Raw genomic sequence first — 12,326 nt, forward strand, 5'->3', positions numbered from 1 at the left:
CTGAAGGATTCAATGTATTTACAATATAAAACAGAGCTATCTTGAACACTTAACAATATGTTACGAGAAAGTTTAGAAATATTTGCATTATATCTCGAAAAAGGTTTAGAAGTACTTGCCTTATCACAATCGATTCCAATTTCACTTGTATTCGTCAAATGACTCTCTTCAACAACCACTCGTCTACTTTTCCCATGTATCGATTCTATTTTCTGATCACTTGCTGTATTTTCTACATGTCGATTTCATTTTCAGATCACCTGCTTCCCTTTCCTACGCGTTGCTTACTCTTCTAGGCATCATAAGTATCTATCAATATTCAACTCATACGATTCTATTTAACATACACTTCTATCTACCCTTCGTTTCTCCCAAATTCGATTAACGGATTGAAAGTTACGTTAAACAAGTAAACACTGATCACATAGACCGACAGTCAAACAAATAAGTCACATATAGCACAGAGCATGTCAAACAATCAATGAAATTTCATTTATAAGGAAGTCTCGGGCCATAAACAGTCTTTCAGGTATTTAATATGATTTTTAAAACATTTTTCGGAATTAAAACGGGTTGTTGGATCAATTTTAAAGCAATGAACAGGGTTCGGTTAGCCAAATCTACCTGCAAAATAATTTTATAATATTTATCGAGCCTTGAAAATAGAGAATTTTGAATTATTATAAAAAGCAAATCACAAAAACAGTTTTTATAAAACTGAAATAAGAGTCAGATGGATCAAGACCGGGTCAGCTCTCGGGTTCTAACCGGGTTCTAATGAATAGACCGGATCCGGGTTTGAATGTCGGCCGGATTCTGGGGAGTGACCCAGTTTCTGGTGGCTTCACTGGATTCCGGTGACCTTTGCTCAACCCCATAACGTTCCGATGAGTTGCGTTTTCAACCCTAAACCAAAACACAACCTTTACAACAATCTATAACCAACAAGAACTGTAAAGATCAGACTGAAATTAAGCTTTCCAGCCGGATTCACCATTAAAGTCGGTGAACAACTGAAACTCCGACCAACAACGATTTCGGTCATTTTCCAGCAAAACATAAAGATTTATATACGAATTTAAAGCCAAAGATTATATGAATCTAACTAAACCAATCACACTATCAAACAATCATTAAGAATCTCAGAAAATCAAAACCAAAATCCATCAAAATAATACACTCGATTATACTAATTCGGAACTCATTTAACACAATTATATACCGTTAGGGCGAAAACCCGCGCTAATATTCACGCAAGTATACACGTTCGCAAGTAATATAGAATACTTTCTAGTTCGTTCCTTGCGTAATACCACGATCCTCTCTCTTGAAAACGTCTCCAAATCTACTTATATAATAGTCCCATAAAACTCAGATTACATAGAAGTAGAAGCCAAACAGAAGTAGAAGTCCTAAAAATAATTATTTAATTTCCCGACCCTGCGCGGCCGCTCAGCATAGCTGAGCGGGCGCTCAGCTTTCTGCGCGGCCGCTCAGCATTGCTGAGCGGGCGCTCAGGTCCCTTCTGGAAAATTCCTGAGTTTGCTCCGTTTCTTCGCCGTAATCTGCCCATTTCTTTCCTCTTGCAATGGTGAACACATGCCAAGGCTTATTCTTGATGATTACTCCTCCGAAATGCAACTAATACCCTGAAATGCATAAACACTAGAAAAATGCATCAAATACACAAAATACTTGATTTCAAGGCACCAATTTAAGCCATTTTAAGATGTTCAAAGTGGTATAAAATGCCACTTATCACACCCCCAAACTTAAATCGATGCTTGTCCTCAAGCGTCACAGACTCAAAAACAAATAAAAACATGCATGAATGCAATCTATATGAAAATGCAGCGATCCCCCTTACTACGAATAAACCAACCAAATTGCAACAACTCAACAAATGCAGTTAGGCGACTAAAGATCAATAAACTCATGCAAACGAAATACAACCAGAAACGTGGTGTGTGCAGATGCTTAACAAGTATGCTTCGGAACTAGACCAATTATTATGACTCGACTATCCTCAAGGCAATCACATGATTATACAAAGAATAAAAATTCTAGGCACAAAGTGACATACAACACTAAAAGAATTCTGGAGCTTATTACGGAATCATGCTTTTTATTCACAACACAAATGCTTATTTGACCATGCAATGAGTGAGGTGCACAAAAGACTTATACAATGGTATCCATGTAGTGAGCGTTAGGTTAGCGGATCCAAGACTCTCAAAGCCTTAGGTCACTAGGCATAAAGTCCCCTAAGAACTTAATAACTCGAATACCAAAGAGCCCACTCGTGATCAATTATGCATAAACACCACAATTTTTTCTTTTCTTCTTTTTTTTCTCTTTTTTTTTATAAAATTTCTGAGCAAGTGCGTTTCGCTCCATCTTGCTCAACCCTAGACTACTCGCACAACATGCGAGCCGACTACTAGCCATTTGACACCTAGCCACAACTAGCAACAAATTCCATTTTTTACTCCAATTTTTTTTCTTTTTCATGCCTTTATCACTAAGAACCTATTATCGAATTCTAAGCATAATAAATAGATTAATTTCGAAAACAATCAAATCATAACAACAATCTAGCCCTTAAGCATTCTCTAAGACTTAGTGAAACTACAAGTGCTTCTAGCATGCATATCAACTTACACGACTCAATATCACTTAAATGTTATCACTACACTCGCATCAATATCACAATTGAGTTGATAAATCATCGCAAAAGGGATCATGGTGAATGCATGAGCTACATGACATAATAAACAAATAAAGCTATAAAAAAAACTATATGGCATAAATTATGCAACTATATGAACTAAGCTATCATAAATATGCAGCTATATGACACACACAAAATATTCCTTAACTACCACCCCCAAACTTAAAATCTTCATTGTCCCCAGTGAAGGTAGTAGAAAGGAACACAGGGTATACCTACTCGGAGTCATCATCATCATTACCCTCAGTGGGTGGAGTATCAGGCGGTGGGTATGCAGAGTCCTCACCAAAAACTGGCCACTGGATATCAGCTCCAAGGCCCCGAAAAGCAGTCCCTAACGCAAGGGTGAGTTCTTGAGCAAACCTGCTCTGCGTCTCGTATATGGCATCCATCAGCCGTAAAAGCCTCCTATACTGGGTATCAGCCATCCCAGCACCCTCCTGAGCTCTCGAAGAACCAGCCTCATCATGCCTAGGCCTAGCCATAGTAGCACCTAGTGCTGGACGCCCTCCTGGAAGACGATAACCCAGCCCATGCTCCTCGGGCTCACCACCGGTCCACTCCTGCATCCCGTTCAGAGTCCCAGAATCAATCGGAGCTGCCGGCAACTGCAACTGCTCATGAGCCGGCCAGTTCACTCCTACTGCTCGGTACAGCTTCGTAACCGTGGATGCATAAGGGATGTTCATATGCTTAGCTCCCCTCAAAAACTTCAGAATTCCTTGGTAAATAAACTCACCAAGGTCCACATAGTACTCCTCATGAAGAATTCCCCACAACAACTGTGCTCTCTCAACTATGACCTCGTGTGCATGCGAAGAAGGCAAAATATTAGCACAAATAAATGCATTCCATGCACGGGCATACCTGTTCATAGCTATCGCCGGGAAGTGGCGATACTCATTAGTGCCGGTCTCGAAGGTCCAAACTGTGCCCGGCCTACAGAGAGTCGCACAAATCAAATCCAAGTCAAAATCCTCAGCAGTCTTCTCATTCCAGTTCTCCTCCTCGGGCTTCCTCTCTCGCTGCCCAATCACACGGCGAATCGCCGCTGGGTCATAATCAACCGTCAGCCCACGGACCACAGAAAACCCATTCTTTTCGGCCTTCGCGTTCGCATAGAACTCGCGAACCACGCTCATCGGCACTGCTTCGGGCGACTCACAAAAAGCTATCCACCCCTTTTCTGTAATCATGGGTAGCAACTCACCATCCCTCCCCGATGGTAAAAACCCTCTCTCCTTCAGAATCGGCTTCCCCAAAAGCCTAGTGTACTCCTCTTCCGCAGCTCTGTCAGTCAACTGAGGCCTTACAGCAGTACCCCTTGATGAATCAGCAGTAGGGACTGTGCTGCTGCTATCGATAGTTCGTGCTCTCTTGGGTGCCATTGAATCTCGAATAAAAGTGTTTAAGAACTGAGTTTTTGTGCTTGGAAGAGAGTTTAAGTGTAGGAAGTTTGTGGGAGATATGTAGGATAGGTGTATGTATATATAGGGTGTGGAATAGGTTAAATTAGATTAGGAGTGGGGTTGAGGGATGAAATCATGGGGTACTAGGAAAAGAAGTCGTGGATTTATGGGCTGTGTTTGGTTTTTTTTTCTGATTTTTTTTGGTTTTTTTTCTGAACTTAAAAAAATTCTGGCAGTTGACCCCTTAGCGGTCGCTCAGCAAAGCTGAGCGGGCGCTCAGGGGGTCACTGGAAAAAAAAATTCAGTCCCGTTTTTATGATTTTTTTCTGTTTTTGGATAGGTTATTAACTTTTAAGGGTTCCTGTAACAACAACTCATGGGTTGCCTCCCACGCAGCGCTTCTTTTTCGTCATTAGCTTGACGTTGCGTACCTTTCTCACGTAGTCAATAAAATGGCACTAACCACTTCTCGGTTTGCCCTATCCCCATAGTAGTGCTTCAAACGCTGACCGTTAACCTTGAATGCTTGGTCCGGATAATTCTCAAAAATTTCCACCGCTCCATGTGGAAACACAGTTTTGACAATAAAAGGTCCAGACCACCTCGATTTCAACTTCCCAGGAAAAAGTCGGAGACGAGAGTTGAATAAGAGAACTTGTTGCCCCGGCACGAATAACTTAGGATGTAGCTTCCTATCGTGCCACCTCTTCACCTTTTCCTTATACATTTTGTTATTCTCGTATGCTTGAAGTCGAAATTCATCAAGTTCATTAAGCTGAAGCATTCTTTTCTTACCAGCTACATCTAACTCCAGGTTCAACTTTTTCAACGCCCAGTAGGCCTTATGCTCAAGCTCCGCAGGTAAATGACATCCCTTACCGTACACCAACTGAAACGGGGACATACCAAGTGGAGTTTTGTATGCTGTTCTGTAAGCCCAAACAGCTTCATCGAGCTTTAAAGACCAATCCTTCCTTGACGGACAAACAACTTTCTCTAGAATGCGCTTGATTTCTCTGTTAGACACTTCCGCTTGACCATTTGTTTGCGGATGATAGGCAGTAGCAACTCGATGATTCACATTATAATGTTGTATCATAGAAGTGAACTTACGATTGCAGAAATGCGACCCTTCATCACTTATGATTATATGAGGTATTCCAAACCTTGTGAAAATTTGCTTTTGAAGAAAATTCAGCACTGCCTTTGCATCATTTGTCGGTAAAGCTTTGACTTCTACCCATTTTGAGACATAATCAACTGCCAGCAAGATGTACTGATTATTGCCGGATGAGACAAAAGACCCCATGAAATCGATTCCCCAAACATCAAAGACCTCGACTTCAAGCATCACATTTAGCGGCATCTCATCCTTTCTCATCAAATTTCCCACTCTTTGGCAACGATCACACCTTAAAACAAACTGATGAGCATCCTTAAACAAAGTAGGCCAGAAAAAACCTGCTTGCAGAATACGAGCTGTCGTCTTATCACCACCATAGTATCCACCATAAACCGTGGAGTGGCAGTCTCGTAATATCCCCTCCATCTCACAGAACGGGATACATCTCCTGATGATCTGGTCAGCTCCCTGTCTAAACAAATATGGTTCATCCCACATATACCACTTCACCTCATGCAGAAACTTCTTCTTTTGAGCGGAGGTCAAATTAGGAGGCATTATATTGCTGACGAGATAGTTTACAATATCTGCAAACCATGGTTCTTCTTCCTGAACTGCGAACAACTGCTCATCCGAAAAAGATTCATTGATTAATGTCCTATCTTATGAAGTAGAATCGGGATTCTCCAACCTAGAGAGATGGTCAGCTGCTTGATTCTCAGTACCTTTTCGATCCTTGATCTCTAACTCAAATTCCTGAAGTAAGAGCACCCAACAAATGAGTCTCGGCTTCGAATCCTTCTTGGAAACCAGATAGCGAATGGCTGCTTGATCAGTGAATACTGTTACTTTAGTACCAAGCAGATAAGATCAAAATTTCTCGAAACCAAAGACTATAGCCAAGAGCTCCTTCTCCGTAGTGGTGTAGTTCATTTAGGCCCCATTTAAGGTCTTACTCGCATAGTAGACCACATGAAAGAGATTATTCTTGCGATGTCCCAGAACTGCACCTACCGCATAATCACTCGCATCACACATCATCTCAAATGGCTCTGTCCAGTCTGGTGCTGTAATAACCGGTGCAGTGATCAAACTCTTCTTGAGAGTCTCGAATGCCGCCAAACATTCATCATCAAATTTGAAAGGCACATCTTTCTCAAGCAAATTGCACAACGACTTAGATATCTTTGAAAAGTCCTTGATGAATCGCCGATAAAAACCCACATGACCAAGAAAACTACGGATTTCTTTCACAGAAATAGGTGGTGGAAGATTTTCAATGACTCCCACCTTGGCCTTGTCCACCTCCAGACCCTTGCTAGAGACCTTATGCCCAAGAATAATGCCTTCATGCACCATAAAATGACATTTCTCCCAATTGAGCACCAAATTAGTTTCCACGCACCTTTTGAGTACAGCGCGAAGATTATTCAAACATTCATCATACGAATGTCCAAAGACGGAGAAGTCGTCCATGAACACCTCGACATTATTTCCAATCATGTCAGAGAATATAGCCATCATACATCTCTGAAAAGTGGTCGGGGCGCCACATAACCCAAACGAAACTCTGCAAAAAGCAAACGTGCCAAATGGACAAGTGAAGGTAGTCTTTTCTTGATCCTCTAGTGCAATACAAATCTGATTATACCCAGAATAGCCATCCAGAAGACAAAAATACTCATGACCAGCCAACCTGTCAAGCATCTGATCAATGAACAGAAGAGGGAAGTGGTCTTTCCTCGTGGCTTTGTTCAACTTTCGATAATCCATGCATACTCTCCATCCTGTGACTGTTCGAGTGGGAATGAGCTCATTCTTTTCATTTGCTACCACAGTGATACCTCCTTTTTTAGGTACATATTGTACGGGGCTCACCCACGAACTGTCAGAAATAGGATAAATGATGCCTGCATCCAACCATTTCAAAATTTCTTTCTTTACCACCTCCTTCATGATAGGATTCAGTCTACGCTGCTGTTCAACAGTCGGCTTACTACCTTCCTCTAGCAGAATTTTATGCATACAATATGAAGGACTTATCCCCTTGATGTCTGCTATGGTCCATCCAATAGCCGATTTGAATTCTCTCAAAATCCTTAAGAGCTTGTCTTCCTCACTACCTGAAAGGTCAGATGCAATAATAACAGGTAAAGTAGATGCATCACCTAAAAAAGCATACCTCAAGTGTTCAGGTAATGGCTTGAGCTCCAAGGTAGGTGCTTCCTCTATTGATGGTTTGAGCTTTCCTTAAGCATTCTTGAGGTCAGAAGTACCAAGAGATTCAAACGGCATGTCCAGCTTTCGCGTCCAGGGAGAAGCGTTCAGATATTGTAATTGCTCGTTGCCATCTTCATAATCACTGTCAAAATCCCCCACTAAGGCCTTTTCCAATGCATCAGACATTAGCATGCGATCGAGTTTCGAAGTAACCGCAGAATCAATCACATCCACTTTTAAGCACTCCTCATCTTCGGTAGGGAATTTCATTGCCTTGAATACGTTGAAGGTCACATCCTGATCTTGTACCCGCATAGTAAGTTCACCTTTTTGCACATCTATCAAGGTACGGCCAGTAGCCAATAAAGGTCTTCCCAAGATTATGGGAATCTTCTTATCTTCCTCAAAATCCAGAATAACAAAATCTGCAGGAAAGAAGAGCTTATCCACCTTGACTAGCACATCCTCCACTATGCCCTTTGGGTAAGTAATGGAACGGTCAGCCAATTATAGAGACATGTATGTGGGCTTTGGATCAGGCAAATCCAACTTTTTAAAGATCGACAACGACATCAGATTGATGCTTGCTCCCAAATCACAAAGGCACTTGTCAAAAGTCAACTTGCCAATGGTGCAAGGAATGGTGAAGCTACCTGGATCTTTCAGTTTTGGCGGTAACTTTTGCTACAGAACAGTGCTGCATTCTTCCGTGAGAGCAACGGTCTCAAGGTCATCCAGTTTCACCTTCCTTGAAAGAATACTCTTCATAAACTTCGCATAACTAGGCATTTGCTCCAGAGCCTCAGCGAAAGGTATATTGATGTGAAGTTTCTTGAACACCTCCAGAAACTTACCGAACTGTCTATCCAGCTTTTGTTGCTGCAATCTCTTAGGAAAAGGTGGTGGAGGATAGAGCTGTTTCTCCCCTGTATTACCCTCAGGCAGAGTGTGTTCAATAGTAGTCTTCCTTGGTTCCGCCGCTTTCTCCTTTTGCTTAGCTTCTTCATCTCTAATTTCAGCTTCTCCTTCTTTTGCCTTTTTAGCATCAACAACTTTTCCAGACCTTAAGGTAATAGCCTTGACTTGCCCTTTAGCTTCCTTCCTGCCTGGTACTTCCGTGTCACTGGGAAGAGTGCCAGATTGACGATTGAGCACTGCATTGGCTAATTGACCGATTTGATTTTCCAAGGTCTTGATAGAAACCGCCTGACTCTTGCATAACAGCTTAAGTTCCTCAAAATCAGCACTAGTAGGTGTAGCTGCACTTCCCTGTTGAGGATATGATTGCCTTTGAGCATACTGCTGTGGTTGCTGGAATCCAGGTGGGTTAAACTGTTTACTCACGCCTTGCTGATATGGTGGCTGAATAGCATTCTGATTATTCCCCCAGCTGAAATTTGGATGAATCTGTTATTAGGATGATAGGTAGCTGGCATAGGCTACTGTTGTCGCTGATAATTATTCACATACTGAACAAATTCATTGACAAGAGAACACTGATCCGTAGCATGAGAACCTGCACAAAGCTCACAAACCATAGCTATTTGATTAACTGCATATGTAGCCAAATAATCAACCTTCATTGACAGCGCTTGAAGCTGTGTTGCAATAGCGGTGGCTACATCGACTTCCAGAATACCTGCTACCAGGCATCATCCTCTGAGTTGGGTTTTGATGCTCATTTGTAGCCATAGTCTCGATAAGATTATAAGCCTCAGTATAGCTTTTAGCCCATAAGGCGCCTCCAGCTGCTGCATCGAGCATGGGCCGAGATTGGGCCCCCAAACCATTATAGAAACTAGTGATCACCATCCAATCGGGCATTCCATGATTTGGACACTTTCTCAACATTTCCTTGTATCGTTCCCAAGCTTCGCACATAGATTCTGTAGGCTGCTGCGCAAACTGAGTAAGAGCACTCCTCATAGCAGCAGTCTTTGCCATCGGATAAAACTTCATCAGAAACTTTTGCGCAAGATCTTGCCACGTAGTGATGGACCCAGCTGGTTCATAATGTAACAAGTCCTTAGCTTTGTCCCTCAGTGAGAATGGGAAAAGCCTCAGCTTGATAGCCTCATCAGTCACGCCATTATACTTAAAAGTGCTGCAGATCTCGACAAAATTCCTTATGTGCATGTTGTGGTCTTCAGTCGCCGCTCCTCCAAAAGAAACAGAATTCTGCATGAAGAATGCTTGACTGAATGTCATCAATTTTCGGCTGAGAAAAATCCATAAGAGTTGGATCAGCTTGAACAATACGATCACCCATGTTTACTGGTTCTTTCTGCTCAGTTCCTGAATCCGAATCATCAAAATCTAACTTCTCCGGAATATCAAGAACTTCGTCTGTCTCCTCAGCTGTATCTAAAATCCTCTTGCGAGTACGAGAACGAGTTTGCATAAACGCTCGCTAAAGTACCTGAAACACAACCGGAAACAATAAGTAACTACTACGTCCTAATCACTGAGTCCTAATGACCAATGATGGTAAGTACATAAACTAAACAAATACGCCTAGTCCCCAGCATAGCTGAGCGGGCGCTCAGCATAGCTGAGCAGGCGCTCAGCTTTCTGCGCGGCCGCTGAGCGGGCGCTCAGGACCCTTCTGGAAAATTCCTGAGTTTGCTCTGTTTCTTCGCCGTAATCTGCCCATTTCTTTCCTCTTGCAATGGTGAACACATGCCAAGGCTTATTCTTGATGATTACTCCTCCGAAATGCAGCTAATACCCTGAAATGCATAAACACTAGAAAAACACATCAAATACACAAAATACTTGATTTCAAGGCACCAATTTAAGCCATTTTAAGATGTTCAAAGTGGTATAAAATGCCACTTATCATATACCTGAATCGATTGCAATTTAACAGGTAAAACAATTTATAACATCAAAATAACTAAACAAACATTGGAAACAAAAGTCCGAATTCTTGATTATAAACCCTAAAATTCAGATTTGACAATTACCAATCGATTGATTGATTTGAGGAAGAAATCAGATAGAACGGATCGTGGGCTTCAATCTGGTTACTCATACTAAGAACAAATATTAAAATTTTCTATTATTTCTTGCAGATAATTATTGAATTTTCTTACTGTAAAATTTTGTTTATCTAAATAGAATAAGGTATTGTACTGGCTATTTATACTTACGGAATATTGGTACCTCGTTGGATCATACCGGATATAAAATATCACGTTTATTTATAAAAACGGATCCAAACGGTACCGGTTTTCGGGATAATTATCCAAATCTGTACAATTTGTACTACGGTCTTAGTCTCAGCACCTGGTTACACGTATTACGAGGTGATAATTGTAATAGTTTAATAAAAAGATCCTGTTTATCGAAAATACGAGTTTTATCGATTTACCGAAACGAATAATATATCGAAAATGTTGCGTCGGGACCCGCACAGGACAAACCGTACTCCGGATCGAAAAAGTCGAAACATGGAAAATGCTCGGAATATTACAATTGGGTTAGGAAGGAGTTTTTGGAAGAGTTTCGGGTTATAAAAACATAAAAACGGATGACGTCGGTTGGTTCCCGATTGTATAAAATAGTTTTTAAATACTCGGAAAAAGATTTTATAAAATCCATATATTTCCTATAAAATCATAAATCAGCATAAAAGTAAATAGAAAGATATGACAATTATTTATATTTTATTTTGGACATATAAAAATTAAAATACTCAATTAATATTATTTTTAAACATTCAAACACATATAACACTTAACAAATAATTCCCATAATAGATACTGAACATACATAATAATTATTTGTTAGCAAAAATAATTACACGATATATCCCGGATATTACAGAAATTGTCATCAATCACATAAGGCAAGTTAACAATCATCATGATTTCAAAGTAAAAAGGATCAGGAGTGACAATGGAACTGAATTCAAGAATTCTGTGATGATGTCATTTTGTGAAGAAAATAGGATCATGAATGAATTCTCAACAGCAAGAACCCCACAACAAAATGGTGTGGTGGAAAGGAAAAATAGATCTCTTATTGAAGCTGCAAGGACAATGCTAGAAGAATCAAAGTTACAAATATACCTTTGGGTTGAAGCTGTAAATACTGCATGCTACACTCAGAATATTTCCTTGGTCAATCAAGAAAAATGCATGACACCCTACCAATTGTTCAAGAATAGGAAACCAACACTGAACTTTCTTCATGTCTTTGGATTTAAATGCTATATCTTAAGGAATTAAATTGATCAGCATGGGAAGTTTGATGCCAAAGCAGATGAAGGATTTTTTGTTGTATATGTTGTTGGAAAAGCATATAGAGTGTACAATCTAAGAACCAACATTGTTATGGAATCCGTACATGTTGTGTTTGATGACAAAAATATTGAGGACTGCAAGATGGAGATTTCCATGATAGCCTCAAATTTGACATTGTTAAGATGGTTTGTGAAGACAATGATGATGAAAGTGATCAACAACCAATGTCTAAGGAAACTGTAGAAAAATCTACAACTAATGAAACACATAATTCAACATCCGTCGAGAGACCAAGTGCATCATCCGTTGGAAGACAATCTGCATCATCCGTCGAAAGGCAAAATTCAACATCCGTTGATTCATTAATATAAATTGAGGGACAATACTGATCACAATCAAAAAGGAACCCAACTACAAGTCAAAGATCCACAAACTCAGGGGGAGTTTCTTCTAATCAAAACTCTATCATACATCAAGATAACAATGAGGCCTCTTCATCTAGAGCTAATCTACATCAATAGAGAAAATGGACTAGAGATCACCCATTTGAACTGATCATTGGTGATGCATCTTCAAGAGTGCAAACAAGGAAAGTA

General features: G+C 40.5%; 1 non-coding gene across 1 annotated transcript; it reads left to right on the top strand.

Moving 5' to 3' along the window:
• Positions 1-9,305: 9,305 nt before the first annotated feature.
• On the top strand, positions 9,306-9,412 carry LOC141709921 (small nucleolar RNA R71). The gene has a single exon (XR_012570474.1). It is a non-coding gene; the product is annotated as a small nucleolar RNA R71 (small nucleolar RNA).
• The last annotated feature ends 2,914 nt before the right edge of the window (positions 9,413-12,326 follow it).

Source organism: Apium graveolens, chromosome 2 (genome assembly GCF_009905375.1).
Source record: "Apium graveolens cultivar Ventura chromosome 2, ASM990537v1, whole genome shotgun sequence".
Lineage (NCBI taxonomy): Eukaryota > Viridiplantae > Streptophyta > Magnoliopsida > Apiales > Apiaceae > Apium > Apium graveolens.